The sequence below is a fragment of the Porites lutea genome, chromosome 8 (assembly GCF_958299795.1).
Source record: "Porites lutea chromosome 8, jaPorLute2.1, whole genome shotgun sequence".
Taxonomy (NCBI): Eukaryota; Metazoa; Cnidaria; class Anthozoa; order Scleractinia; family Poritidae; genus Porites; species Porites lutea.
The window spans coordinates 4,267,790-4,282,369 of record NC_133208.1 but is presented as its reverse complement, the minus strand read 5'-3'; the positions used below and the strand labels follow the sequence as shown (position 1 = coordinate 4,282,369).

Here is a 14,580-nt window from a genome sequence, read left to right as displayed (position 1 = left end):
CTATGATTGCAAAACCGGAATATCTGCCTTAGGATCGTCTAGGAGAATTCGAGGAGGAATGCATAAACGCCGATGACGTCATAGCCTTTTGTCTTCATCCGTTGAGTAAAATGCGGGGTGAATCCCATTAACCTTTAAGAAGGAAAACTTCAACGTAGACAAAAGGTCCCTTTTACACTGGTTTACCAGTTGGCCTAGCTAACGATATTGTAGATACACGGCTTATTACTGTACTTACTACTGTTATATCACACAGACAGAGAAGAGTGTAAAATTAGAAGCCATAACTGCGACAGTGATGAGAGTGCAACCTGTACAAATACTATTGGGTCATATTTGTGCTCGTGCAAAGAGGGTTATATAGGCGATGGAAAGTCATGCATTTTCCTCCCAGGTAATTACCTTGTTGTTAATGAACGTATGGATATCAATGCAACCATAGTTTATATACTCTTAAAGATCAAAGAAATCGTGTCAAAATTTTAAAACAAAATAACAAAGAGAGAAAACAAACTAAATAAATAATTAAATACTTAAATGGTAAAGAGTCAAATAGAAAGAATCAAAGAAGCGAGGCTTTGCCTATATTGACACTCAGTACCGGATAGCTTTCCGCGTACGGACACAAAAAGTTGTCCGATAATAGTTCGAACACCACTCCGATATGTGGCTCTCCACTTTAGAGATTGGCGCGGGCAGCTTCGTCCCGTTACAGAAATCGCGCCGAAATTACCGTTCTTATATGTCAACAGAAGTCTTATTGGTATGGTTTCCGAGCAGGCGCAAAGGCATCCGGTGTATCGTGAATATAGCTTTAATCAAGGAGGCCCCCCTTGGTCCATTTCCCTTGAGCGGTATCCCTTGAATAAAAAGTTGTATTCAAGAAAATAAATCACTAGGTATCACGTACATGTCTGTCTCTTTGAGTCCCAGGCTTTATGTTAAATAAAGGTTCTTGCATTATATTGTTACCTAGCTGAATGTGAAAACTACAAGTCATTAAGTTTCCAATCTTTCTCCCACTTTTACTTACATTGTTTTTAGCTTATTGAATTATTGATTGGAAGAGCGCCAATATAGGACAGGGAATACTACGTAGAATACTTCTAGATATCAGATGAAAAACGCTTGAACATTAATAATTCAGCTGGTTAAACCGATCCATTCTGCATACAAGAAAGCGAACTCATTAATTATATATCTGTTATTGTTCAAGGTAAACGTCAATGATTATAAGCTTTCTCAAAACATAACAGGATGCATCACGCTAAGTAGATTAAACTGTGTCGAACGAATGCGACAATTGAATAAAGTTTTGAAAGTGTTGAAATCAGGTAAGTGAATCGGAACTATACAACAGTGATCGCTTCTTTTAGCTTAAGGGCGTACTTGATCAAAGCCAAGTTGATTACCAAATGTTGACCAAAAAAGACAATGGAAAAAATACTACTTTTATTTAAATTACGTATGTGCAATACCCCTCTTTTCAGACATGTACATTGCATGACAAATCACCTTTGAAGAAACAAGACGTTGAATCGTGATCAAGTTTCATTTCACCACTTCGGTGCCATACAGGTTTTTTCTCAGTGTAGAGAAAACATTTACTTGAACGATAATTTAGAACAAAACTTATCCTTAACGTAAGTAACTAGAAACATCTCAGATGAATCGTCGGTATCAAACAGATTTAATTTCAGACTTCAAATTTACTGCTTTTTTGCCATATTAAATAATTCAGAGCCTATCCATACCTAAGCAATCCCAAATCCATCATTCTAGTGAACAAACTGATTTTTTTAGGTTTGCATAAACAAAAACTGAAAATTCTGAATTGTCAGGGAATTTTTTTGTTGATGTTTGTTTGTTTTTTACATATGATTTTTAATAATTAAGTTTATTTTGACTGTTTTAAAGTGTTTTGATCAACAAAGACGTTGCTAACAGTAGTAGAACAATACTGGCTACAAATGGTGAAGAAAAAGCAAAAACTTATATTTTAGATAACAGTGAGTTTCTGGTTTATTCACTCACTTATCATAAGTAATCACATTTGCTACGAAGTGCACTCAAGATACCATATAACAAGCGGAAGGAGACACTACTGTCGCCTTCAAATATTAGCCTCGCTGTTTTCCTCCTTATTTTGACAAAATTTGATTATACACTTTTGTTGTGGCTACGAGATATGACGTCATGAGCGCCAGGGACTCAAGCCAGGGTTCTATATGAGGTGAAGTAGGTTTTGAACTGCCTAAGACTGCATGACATTTTCAAAAACAAAACCATTGTGAATACATCCTGGCCATAGGGTGTAAATTGGGTAACTATCTTGCGTATAACGAACTGCAGATAGTTGCGGGGGCACCATCGCCCCATATCTCAGATTGTTCTAGCAAGAGAGACTGCACTCAGTCGACATGCATCGAAACCATCTCATTTAGCACTAATAAACGCAAACCCAGTGAGCCACACCTTTACCCACACAAATTGCACACCTTCGAAGGCCCTGCTAATCGATATTCCTTGCTTATTTTTTGCAGAAAAAGATGTTGACAATACCTTTTCAAAAGGCAAAGCTCGCAGTAGTTTTGCTCGTCTTCTCAAACGTGCGTTATTCAGCAACTAGCTATTGCACCCAGACTGAAAGTTCCATTAAAAGCATGATGCTACGTCAATACGTTTTCAAGACGTTCCACGCACCCACCTCTTTAGGGTGTTTAGTTGCCTGTGAAGAAGATGTCAGATGTCAGAGCTTTAATTACATCATTAACCAAGACATCTGTGAGCTAAACAACCGTACTAAAGAGGCTCGACCGGAGCATTTCATCTTCGACGTAAACAGATATTACTACGGAATGGTTAGGAAAAGAGGTAAAGAGTTTCTTGATTGACTGTCTATTAAACATTAAGTAGACTGTTAGCAGTCCCCATATTTTTTGTAAGATCGTCTGCCTTAGTGCATGATTTGCAACCAAGATGGCCGCCATAACGGTTAGGAGGTAAGCACTGACTTCGACGATCCTACGACAAAATAGGGGACTGCATGTAAACAGTCTAACCATAGATTGCCACCATTGACCAATCAGAAGGGTGTGGGGGAAAAAAATAAACTGCCCTTTTCCAATTGCTTTATTAACATCAAGGCGTCTTGGAAAAATTGTCGGGAATTGAGCCGGGAAAGGCTAACCCATGCAAGTCATTGAATATTATTTTTTCAACAATAGTTCTATGAAAATGACTAATTAAAATCCCATAAGTCGTTATCCAATAGTCAACAAGATTGTAAAAGATAATTGTTTTTAAAGACAGATACGAAGTGATCTCAACAACATCAACCATAACAACAACGACAACAACCTAGTGCACTAAAAGTTGACTTTACTGTCTGCTAAAGTTCACCCATGAAAAATACGAAATCTTTGTAGCCTTTTCAGAGATAGTAAACCACGCATAAGCATTCCCTTCTCAAACTAGCGTCAACGTAATTGAAAATAGAAGTCGTGAAAAGTATGAATTGCTAGTCCACCTGAGAAGAAATTTTAGGCTATTAAAACACTGTCAAAAACAAGCGTACAGCTGAGCTGCCACGCCACTGTCTGCGTGACGTCAATCCTCCAAATTTTAAAAATTGTTTTACGAATGACGTCATTCTTAATTAAATAATAGCAATTATCTTTCACATTTGGTCAGCGCTACCTGGTTGTAGATTATTAGCCAGGGTATTACGGCCTATCAGAAAAGGAATACTTTTATGCGTGAATAATATTAATAATGAACGTAATTTGCTTATTTTTAGTTCCGCTTGGTTCGATTCCTGAGTTGCCTGCTCAGTCATGTAGAGAAATTAAGGCTAGTGAAGGAGAGCATGCTGTCAGCGGTTCGTATTGGATCGAACTTATTCATCTTGGGAAGATTATTTATGCAGAATGTGACATGGATGCAGAGGGTAAGTTGGCGGTATGGAGTGAATTAACAATGTGATAATCAGATGAGTTGAGAGAGCGAATCCCTGTGCCCCATGATAATTATTTGAAGTTTATTTTAAGTTCGCGACATATTTATGTGAGATTCCCTCTCTTGTTAACGCCCATCTAAGAAAGAAACCTACAGGCGAAGTTAATGTAACGGCTGCTTGCTCCAATTATTTAGATCTCATCCCCCCCCCCCCCCCCTTCACCAACGTTAGAGCTCAGAACATGCATTCCTTCGTCGAAATATTTCACATTCAATCAAGCATTCAAAGTTAACTGACAGCTGGGTAGTTTGGATATAGGGCGAATCTATTTAACATCAAAATCTATGTATACCGAATATAACGCATTATGAATGTTCTTTCTTTTTCTTTTTGAAAAATGCAGTTCGTGGGTGGTCAGCTTTCCATTATTCAAACACTTAACGAACGGACAAAAAATTTTGACTTCAAAATGCGTTAAAGCTCAAGTGCTCAAGTGGAACCACGAGCCCCAAGCAATTCTGGCTTAATAAAATTGAGCGTTATAAAATTTTGTTATTGAACGTTGTTTTGGTTCATTTTCATCATTGTTATCAGACATGAACGAGTGCAGTTCCACTGACCGGCTTTGCGACTTGAACGCCAACTGTACAAACTCAACTGGTTCTTACCGTTGTTCTTGCCTCCCTGGTTTCACTGGAGATGGTAAAAACTGTGTAGGTAAGAAACTGATCAGATTTTGGTGTTCCGATATTATATAAATGCCGATAATGGAGCTATGTTCACACGGCAAATCGTGCATTTAGGTGTTGTGTTCACACGGAACCAGCTTAACCGTACGGAAATTCAGATCAGACGCCTAGCCGTTTAAAGTTCCATGTGAACAGAGATAACATATTGAACGTAGTGGCGGGCCCAGGGGAGGGGCCCGGGGCCGAAAAATTTTATTTTTGAGACCACCCCTCCCTATCTCTCAGGGTCTGGATGACCGTCCCCGGTCAATGCACAATGTCACATCAACTAGTTTGGAGTCCAATGTGTGTAGAATCTGTGTTAAATTTCATATTGACATCCATGTTATGGTCAATGGACACTAGCCGTCAGAAAAGGTATCAGCTAACCAGTATCACATGACTGTATCACGAACACAGGTGTAGAAATCATTGTAAGTGTTTTCTTTTGAAGTTCTTCGCTGACAAACTACTGGTTTTTAATCAGTGTCTATTTTTCAGGAGGAATTCAGTTTGCTTCTTGCTCATGGCAAAAGTTGAACTATTGTAGAAAGACATTTCTTACAAGATACCACGAAAGTTTCGCTTTTGAAATCGGTTAAATCTATATCTTTTAAGTTAATTTGTGTTCACTCAGATATAGACGAGTGCAGCGGTGGAAATCATACCTGTGACAGAGATAGAGCTACCTGCACAAATGCTATTGGATCATACAAATGTGCGTGCAAATATGGTTACGATGGGGATGGGGAGACATGCATTGCGCCAGGTAAGCGGAGATTATTGTCGCTCAGTAGAAAAAACTTGATTGTTGCCGAGCAGTATTTATATTATTTCTCTCTCTTAGGTGTATAAGAAAGTTTACTCTTCCTCCATTACAAGAACAAATAAATAAATAAAAACAAGTTGACGGTTGTTACTAACGTTTGTTACTGAGTTAGGAGAGAGTTAACACTTTTTAAAACGGCCTTTGATGAGCATCACAGAATGAAGTATCGTAAATGTAAACGGACATTACAAAGCACTGCTCTTTAAGAGGGTCTGTCGCGCGCTGTTAGGTTTCTGCCGATATCATTATTGTAAGTGGCTTGGCAGTCGAAAGCGCGACTGCCTAAACACAAACGAGCAACAAAAAATGATGATATTAAAAATTACACAGCTGATCATACTACAATTACTAAACTCCAACGGTGCGTGCTGTAGTTCTCTCTTGGATTCCCTTAAAGCTCTGACATCTGACATCTTTGCCTTAGGTTATGACATGCAAGGTGGAAAATGTGAAGAATGGCTGAAAATACACTTTAAACAGGACACCAAATGACAGTCGAACCCCATTGATATGGACACTGAAGGGGCCATAGGAAGTGTCTATATATATCAAGCAGGTGCTGTTATAAAAGTCAAAAATACACTTTTTTATCGAAATACTACAGCATCACACCTAACATCTTTAAACATCACTAAGCTCTTATTCTGCAGACTGTGTCCATGAAAACACACGGAAGTCTCAAGAAAATCGATCAAAAATTATGTAAAATTTACCAACTCGATTGATTTCAAAATGGTCTATTATTGTTGTGCACAATTCATTCATTTTGGTGTACTATGATGCTGGGAATATGGACATGACGTCAATTAAGTGAAAGGTTTTTTTTACCCTAGAAAAAAAAGAGGTTGACTACAGCACACAATGGACTATAAAGTGTGCAGATTAGCAAGGTTGACTTTATATGAGAATCTGTTCATTGAGGAAGAAAAAAACGTCCATTATCCACTTTAACAGGTCAGTCTGTATTAAGTGGGTTGAATAAAGAGAAAAATTAAGGGTTTTCCCAGTGACCAAGGAAACTTCCCATAATAACAGGGAGTCCACATTAAGCTGGTGTCCATAAAGAGGGGTTTGACTGTATGATACAGGACAAACGTAATCTAATAATAATAGAGGCTTAGTGCCCACTAAGTTTTTCAGTGTGTATTTATTCCACCTACAGTGACAGGATATTACTATAATGGCATAGTCTTTACACTAGATCAACAAAACTCAGAAACCCATGCATTGTTTGGGACAAGACAAGACACTCTTTATTAATCATAACATAATACAATATATGGTAAATAACTAAAAGGTAATATTTAGTATAAAAATAAAGTGCTCCAACAAATAAGAAAGACCAAACTAAAAAAGAATTAAAACAACCTCAATCAAATAATAAAAGTGATCACACTGTCCATGAATAGAACAAAATAAAACCCTACAGGGAGGGAGGGAGGGAAATGATTGCTAGTGCAGTAAAAGTGAATGTTGCTACTGCAATGCCAAGTGAGAATGTGACTAAACTAGAATTGTATCCGTCTGTAACCCATATTACAGTCGTGGTATTCCTATCTTCCGTAAAAATACTATATCCTAGGTAGTAGACACATGGTATAAAATCTCTTATCCCAAAAAACTACTGTGATGCTGTACTAGCCTTGCATCCCAATGTGACACCTTCCTTTGAGATTTAGAACCGCATCAGTCGTCTCAACTGATGCACCCCCTTAATAACAATAATTTAAAGGAACAATTTTTTTAAAAAAATATAGAGATATAAATATATATAATATTTTCTTGTTTTGTGAAAAACCATTCTATTAAATATTTTGACACAAACAATATGTAAAGTCTGCACATCTATTTCATTTGTCAAAGCTGTTTTTCAAAATACAATTGTCAAATTATGTTTACATCCTCTCAGTGACTATTTAACAGCTATTAGAACACGAATGAGTCCACTTGCATTATTTTCATCCGTAATGGGGTTTTGCAGTTTGATCGAAATTAGATTTTAGCGCGTATGGTATTGGGCCCGAAGTAGAATAGAACAGACTTCTCCAGGTCGAAGCTGTGCTCGCAGAAATTACTCCAAACAGGACTTCTTAAAACCTTACCACTTGAAATGTATTGCGGTATTCAAATTCCCTATTCTTCCAATTCGATCGGAGTCGTCGAGTTGTTTCTGGTCTCTTGAAATATTATCAGAAATCCACGGGTGTTTACAGAAAGCGTTCTCGATCATTAACATCTCGATATTCGTAAATCGAACGCTATGACGCATAAAATAATCTCGATTAATCGGCTCCGTATTGCTGTTACTTTTCTTCAAGGTACATTCCACCCAAAGCACTCGACATGCAGCTATTAATTTTTTTTGCTTCGAAGTTTCCCTGTTCGACATTTCTGTCGAGCTTAGTCTTCTCGCAGTCAAGTCAATGTTTTGGTTGAGCTCTGAGCCAATCAGATTGCAGGAAATTACATATCCAGATCTGGTTGTGGCCCGGACTGCAAGTTGTACGTCCTTATTACTTTCTCGGGGACTTTACGGTCGGTACTACATCTAAAAACTTAGCAAATGATCATTTTAACCAATAATCAATTTGCAGTTATCATCTTTAAGATAAAAAGTTTTTATTTGTCTGATGTCTAGAATTTACAAACTCGACCGCGATTTTGTGCGTTGGTGGATTTTATCACTTGTTTGCTCCCTGAGAAACCACGTGACATTGCTTTTGTCCCGTCAGTCCTTCAGCGCGTGCAAAGATTGCTGGTATCGTGAGTAAGGTCAATTGTACGTGAGTTAAAAAAGGCAGGAGCCGATTAGTGTCTCTTGAACGTAGAAAAAACTTTAAAAACAGGGGAAGAGAAGTCAATTCCCGTAGAAGTGATCTCATGAATTTTGTCAAACCGATGAGCCGCAAGCTCCTTCCTTCAGAAACTGATATACTATTCCTCGAATGACAGGTGGAATCTGGTGCCAGTCAGTTCTATGGCCACAAGTCGTCACATGCTTTTTTGTTATTAACGTAATATTAACATAGAATGCGTTCATCTATAACATTTCAAAAGAATTGTTATAAATCTCTAGTTTTTCTTTACGCACAGCTCTAAGCGATACCTAAGAAGCAGATATGGTGACTTTCCGTTCCAAACATCCTTAAGACCAAAATCTGCAAGTTATCTTCTTAAGCGAGACTTTGAGCATCCCTGTCACTTTTATACGGGAGTCCCCCCGGGGAAACAAAATCAGACAAAATAAGGAGAGAGAATATGATTATTGCAGTTTAATATTATTGATAAGCCTGATACAATCTTGGACCATTACATTCAGTCCTGTTTGAAATATGATACGTATACATCATGGTCTCAATCGCATTATCGCCAGCCTGTTACTTTTTCACGAGCTTCTTCAGTGCGTTCTCTGACCTCACGTCCACGCTCAGACACTTGTTCCCGTACTTTCTCCTGTACCGCTCGTTTGACATCATTTGCAGGCTGATGTACACTCTCTACAGATGCTCTCTTGAGGAAGATATTTGCTTCATCTGGGTCCTCAATGACCTGGGTACAAAAGAAGAATGAAAACAAGGCCTACCTTGAGTCTTCATCGCGCCATGCATTTAAGATTTTTTACTACTATTTTTTCTAATACCTTATGAGCTCCTGAAAACACAATCTCTTTTCTCTTATTAGAAGTCCCTAAACAAACAACTAAGTTTTTAAGTAAGCTTTAAGCATTAGTAACATTCACTATTTCTGTGTTTGCGCGAACTTAAATAGCCTGCGAACCGCAGACGTGTTTCCGGTCGTCGCTTCTCTCCCTTTAATCTTTCCTTCAATATGAATCCTTTTGGTGCTTATTTCATCAATAAGTGCCACAGTCCCGGCAAATAAACTTTCGTGAACGCGTCGTTGTGAGAAAAAAGGGCGGCTGTACACAGGGTACGTCGTGCTTTCAATTTTGACTTGAAAACGTATCCACCGCGCACGATCTTGTAAGAAGTCTCGCGAGTAGTTCCTTGATTCTAAGAGCTAAACTGTGATTGGCTAAAAAGGTTCTACGTCAAGGAAATCGTTTTGCCGCTGGGGTTCGCAGACGTTATTTTTCGGAGGGATAGAAGAGACGATCGGAAATACGTGTGCGGTTCGCAGGGTAGAACTTTGTGACGACTACAATTAAGCCAATAAACAGCACTTTTCGTGCGCCCCAATTTTAAGCAGCTTGAATGTTACTATCGGGATCCTGTGCAATCAAAGCTAAAACAGTGCAACTCTGGATCACACTACGTTATTAATCAACACTTGGCTAAGAAGTGATGGTAAGTTGATTTACTAATAAACTTGATGAAAGTCAGAGCAAAGTTTTTATTTTTTACTGTAGAAACTACTTGATAGGATTTAATTTTGCTTAGGCGCGGCAATACCGAATGGATGTAACTTTATAATATTTCTTTAAAACGTTTCCTGACAACAAACAGAACAAAGTGAGTTTGAATAGGTTACAAGAGCTTGTACTTATCTGCTTGATGTGCAATGAATTAAGTTGTGGTTATTACTCTGGAATCATTTGCGGCGCCGTAATATCCTGTTATAGCATCAAACAAAACTGATTGCTTATAAAACTGTTTACCTTGGAAGCCCTCCTGTTTTGAACATGAACTTTTGCAGTTGCCGCGGACAGAAAGGCAAGCAAAACAAAGGCCACGGACGCTTTCATGGTACCCTAACAACTAAAAACAAAGCAGTGCTATAAACACTAAATAAGGATTTTATTATGTTTTTTATTACATATTCAGCAATTGTTTGCATTAAACGTTTTTACTTCATGTAATAAGAACTTTTTCAACACGTCACAGACAAGAATAGTAAATTACTTGACGTTCGTTTAATAGGCCACTCGCTCGTTCAGTTTACTAGGGTAAATTGATCAGAATTAAACGTTCTCAAATATATCCGTCCGTAAAATTTCTCTGATTTCTTAATAGTTCTTGGCTATTCTTTGTATTATAGCTCTAGATAGCCGCGTCGAAATTGTAGGAGTGCTTAATGTATGAAAAACACGAACTCTTTTACGCAAGTAATGAGATGATTTACTGTTTTAGCTTTTGAATCTCTGGCTGGAATACCATATTTATTCGATTAACCGCGCTGGGCGCTTATTAAATTTTTGGACCTTGAGATTGGGCGCTTATTAAATTTTCACCATTCTCAGCAGAGTACAATTTAATTCTTAGGAGCTCTAGGAGAGCTTGCTCGCAGGCTAAAACAAAATTGAACTTTTTCCCTTTTTTTTTGTTCGGTCACCACCAAGCCTTAATATCTACATGGAAATCCTGCAAACTAATCTCCAGCTGTACATAACTTAACAAAAAAATGTCTCACAGAATTCGGTGCAACCTTTTCTGTTGTTAATATATTGATCTTCGTAGGCGAGATTTGATGGTCAGTAAAAAATGTAATTTTTTTAAGATAGATCAAATCAGGGAGATTAAGAGACTCGAGTTTTGCGCAAATGAATTGACTACTTTTGTTTTCCCTGCTTAATGACTATAAGTTTGGGTGTTAAAAAGTTCTTCAACAAAGTACCTAAAAACATTATGACATACCTGTTAGTCAAAATTCTCTTTCAGTTCGATTAAGACTTTCGAATCGGGTCAAACCAACAGTAAAATGATCAATGTGCGTTTGTGTAGACCTATTTCAAAGTATCTGAGATCAATTAAAATTCAGGGTAAACGAACTCCAGATGGAAGCAAACAAATCAACAGCTGAGCAATTCTTCGGAAAGGCGTCAGGCACGAAGTCGAAAGAGCGCGTGACCAACCGCACGAGAACTGCTTTGCTAACGATACATACACTCTTTTCCTTTAACAAGAACGTTGTTTTTCCGACTCAGGCCTGAATATTCTTAGTTTCCTGCCAATTTTAGGGTGAAAATATTCTCTGACTTGGTATTCAGTATTCTTAAGTCATAGCATCTGAATTTTTCCGTTTTATTATTGGGTATAATTTGCAGTAATGCACGTTTTTTCGCTCTGGTGGCTTGTTTTCCCGTTCAGAGCAAGGAATAATTTTACGGTTAAGTTCAAAACATATAAATGTATTCTATTTATAAATTTTCAAATTATATCATCTTCAGAATCTCAGCCTTAGGTTTATACATATCATATTCTTAAATTTTCGAAATTCTTATAAATTTGTTCTTGTAAAAAAGAGTGTATCTGGTGATCTATTCTGACTGGCTGTCTGCTAAAATCACCCAAGAAAAGGAACTCAAACTCAAAATGATAGAGAATAATAAGCAAATAATTAAATTGGTTTTGAATCATAAAACTATAACCCATCAGCAGCCTGTTAAATAATACATTCTTGTGTATGTTCAGGTTGCTATTATTTAAATTAATTCAATGAGATTATTTCATTATTTTTCTTTTATCTTGTCTTTTCTCTGTAGTTAGACCATATCACATCGTATTACAAACAAAATCAATTCATACATACTGTTTCATGATCTGTATTTTTTTGGTCTTTGTGATGGGACTGGTGCATTAACTAATCGAAATTTCGAAAGTCTTTCACATTGCCTGAAGCGCTTATACGTTGTTTGATCAGTCCCAGAAATTTCATATTCACAGTCGTAAGTGTGATTGTTTTTTCCCACTGGAAATTATAATTGCAATTCATTTCTTGTCGTCAAGGGAGTACTCCACGTGGACAAACTAAAAGAGTTATCTATTTGCGCCCTTTAGATCATCTTCGCATCTTAAAAATGCGCTTACTATGTAAAATTAAACAGTTATTGAATGAATATGAGTATTTCATGAAGAATTATTATCATCCTCTTCATCATGATCGTCATTGTTATTATTAATCCTTATGTTGATTAAGTAGAATGGTTGATTACGTGCCGCGAGCAAGTTAAGGCTTGAGGAAGTTTTGATAAGAGTTATCATGCAGGTACCAAATGTATTGTTAGTATGTTACTCTAAGGAGACGGTTGTTAATTGAACCATCTACTATGTACTCTAAATGACTGCAATAAAGTAGCAAGTTCTTGTGCCCCAACAAACAGGAACAAATGTGTAAAATGAAAATATTTAAAAAAAATGCTAACCCAGTTTACTTAAAATAGAAAAATGTCTCTGTGAAGTGTTTCTAATAAACTACAGAAAACCATATATATACATATATATCTAGTGTGTAGTCTGAATAAATGTAAGTGCAATGAATTAGCAAGTTTGCGCCCCCATAAGGTTTCCATAAGGATAATATTATTATATGTCTTTAAATAAAGTATCTGAAATTGCAAAGCCTTTAAACCACATTAGTTTACGTTAAAGCTATAAATAATTCACAACCAATATACATGATGCTTCAGAAATTGGTTTCGTTAGGTTTTCAGAAAAGTATAACCGTAGGCTGCGGAGAAATAACTGTGGGTCGACGTTTCAGGAACTGAGGGTGATTAAAAAGAAACTTAGTATTCTGATTTCCAGACTTCAGAAGTATAATCCATCGATTTATTGCGATGAATCTGCGCAAATCTCCACAACCAGTCCAACAACCAAAAAATTGCAACTGTAGAAAAAGGAAAACTGAATGCCTTGGCCCTTGAAGAGAACTGCATGCAATCAAAATCTGCGGTGACAACTGAGGTAATTATAGAATCCTATAGTTGTAGGACTTGCATCCGTCCTCAAGGATCGCTACAGAAATCATTGAACATCCTCCCGACCCAGGAACAGACAAAACGAACTAATATTTTCAATAAAATGGAAAGTAGTCAAAAAATACCAACTCTACAGTAAATGGAGCTTATGCCTCTCTAAAAGTTTTTAATAACCCAAAAAATATGTATCTGCTATGTACTCTGAATGACTGCAATGAATTAGCAAGTTCATGTCCCCGCGCGCACAAACAGGAAAAATTATGTGCATGGTGTAGGTGGGCGATTGGGTTATTTTGTTTGGGAAGAATTTGTTTTCCAGGCCTAATGTAATGTGATCAAGAGCCATTTAGGGTAGTTATTGGCAATTTAGGCTTAGTTGGTTCTTACTTTCTATAAAGGAGGTATAGTTGATGACTACCAGATAAATAAAGAAACTTGAGTTTGGTCCTTAAATATACAGAATTTGTTCACAATTGTACATTGCAAGCTCCATTAAGCAAGGTCCATGAAGACAATTGCAATCTGCACCTTTTTATAAACCTTTTTCCATTGTGAGAATAAGTAATACTTCTATTAATTTTGTAAATACAGTTTGGTGCCGTATCTTCTTGTAATATCAATTGGTAATCTCGAAGTCAAACTCCTTGGTTTGGCCAGGGCTAAAAGCGAAGCTCCTGTTAATAGATTCATAATTTAAATCAAACAATAAACTTGTAATCCACATTAAATCCAGTTAACTTAAGGACACATTCATGTGACTTTTGAGGGAATGGCTAGGTGATGTTAGGGAAAAATAATTTGCAAACAGTCCAAGAGTGAAACAAATCATACATAGAGTTGATAATATTATATGTACACCCAAAAAATTTGCAATCATCTTAGATCACAGTCAAGAGCCATAAATGAAAGACCTCAGACTTGCCAGACCACAAAAAATGTAAAGGTTCTTATTATAGGGTGTTTTCTGTATTACGAAAATTACTAAGATCATCCACTGTTCTTTAGATCATGGTGTCTTTTCATCATTGGTGAAAATGCCCTGGTTTTCTTTTACATAAAAAAAGCGGCCTGGAACGTACATTTAAAAACTATCGAACTTTTAGTAACTTACGATTTATTTCCTGCAACCTAACTGGAAGTACCGCAGCCAAACAACTTTAGCATAATACGGTAACATAAATAAATCACTCTCCATACTATAAAGTACATATCATAAGTATCATAAGAACTGCTTTAATTTGCTACCGGTACATACACTCTTTTCCTTTTACAAGGACGTTGTTTTTCCAGAAAATATTGTGACTTGTATTATTCTTAAATTATAGCATCTGACTTTTCCGTTTTATAATTGGGTATAAATTGCAGTAATGCACGTTTTTTCGCTTTGGTGGCTTGTTATGCCGTGCCC

At 37.0% G+C, this 14,580-nt stretch overlaps 1 long non-coding RNA gene across 1 annotated transcript; it reads right to left on the bottom strand.

Annotated features, from left to right (window-relative positions):
* Positions 1 to 8,759: 8,759 nt before the first annotated feature.
* LOC140945749 (uncharacterized) lies at positions 8,760 to 11,191 on the bottom strand. Its single transcript, XR_012166738.1, has 3 exons — positions 11,110 to 11,191; positions 10,134 to 10,233; positions 8,760 to 9,064 (listed from the first exon to the last, which is right to left on the bottom strand). It is a non-coding gene; the product is annotated as an uncharacterized lncRNA (long non-coding RNA).
* Positions 11,192 to 14,580: the final 3,389 nt, after the last annotated feature.